Raw genomic sequence first — 1,306 nt, 5'->3', positions numbered from 1 at the left:
TTTTTTTTTTAAAAAAAAAAAAAAAAAAAAAGACTAAGCAGGAGGAAGAATGGGGCTGGGGGCAGGGCTGTCTCATCAAAGATTTCCCAAGGGCAAGATTGGGTTTGTGGGTTGGCTGGGAAGGAAGCTGTGAATACCTTCCTTCCCTTCCACCCAAGGAAAAGCTTTGAGAGCTGGAATCCTCCAAAACAAATGCCTCCTGGAACAGGTTCATATAATGGCATGTGCCGAGCTATGAAGGGAGCAGTAAGCATCCTGCTTAACGTGGTTCATACTGTGCAAGTCAGCTGCCTCTCCTCTCCTCTGTCCTCTTGAGCAAGTGGGTTGTGTGCAGCTGTCAAAGCTTCGCAATGGAAAGAATCCTGGGATCCCAGCTCTGCATCACCCCTGCTTGTGGGATGGGGTCAGCGTTCAGGATCCCCGGCTCCCAATCCTGTGTTCTCCCCAAATGTTATTTTTCTTAATTTCAGTTGGATGTGTGGTGGAAAGCACTCCAGCCTTCATGCTGAGCTGGGAGCAGCCTGCTGGCTTGAGGGCTGCTACAGCAAGTGTCATGTCCTAACTGACTTGGGAGTCTGTACTGAGAGATACTGTTATGTCCTGCTGCTCAGGTTGGCTGACTGGGTGGAAATGAGCCTGTGCATGTGGAGCAGAGGCAAACTGCATCTGGGCTGCCTGCTTTGTTATTAAATGGAGTGGGCAGCTCTGACCAGTGGTTCCAGCACAGTAGGTCTGCAATTATCACTGACCTGCCATTCTGTGTGTGGTATGATGTAATGTATGTATTGAATAGTTCAGCCAAAAACACCGTTACTATCAGTGAGGTAATTTTGCTGGTTCTTCATCATTGAATCAGTGCAGCAGGAAGCCTGACTCATATGATACAAGGAGGCATCTAAAGAGTTGCATGAGACTTTGCCAACTCAAGGGACTATGGTGCAGGGCTAAGGGGGCACCTGAGATCAGCAGTCTCTGCACAGGGACTGAGACTCCACTGATTTGTGCTGCTGCATCTGGGTTGTGAAATAAATGGTTCCCCCAGGAGGAACGTGTGTGGAAACTCTCTTTGAAGCTGCTTAAAAATGCACTGGTTGGTCACCCTTGCTGCTTGTCCCTGCTTTAAAAGATGCTTTGCAGGTTTGTTTCTTCAGTTTGTCTCAGCTGGCAGGACGCTTGCTCTGGGGGATGCCGGCTAGAGGTGCCAGGACAGGGCTGGACTTCCAGTGGCAGGCTCGCAAGGTAAGGGCCCTTGCATCTTGTAGGGAAAGAAGTGCCAAGTACAAATGGGGTGGGGAGGAGGGGGAAG

Source organism: Gavialis gangeticus, unplaced genomic scaffold (genome assembly GCF_001723915.1).
Source record: "Gavialis gangeticus isolate Ggan-Ray unplaced genomic scaffold, GavGan_comp1, whole genome shotgun sequence".
NCBI lineage: Eukaryota > Metazoa > Chordata > Crocodylia > Gavialidae > Gavialis > Gavialis gangeticus.
Note: the sequence above shows the minus strand (reverse complement) of the source record.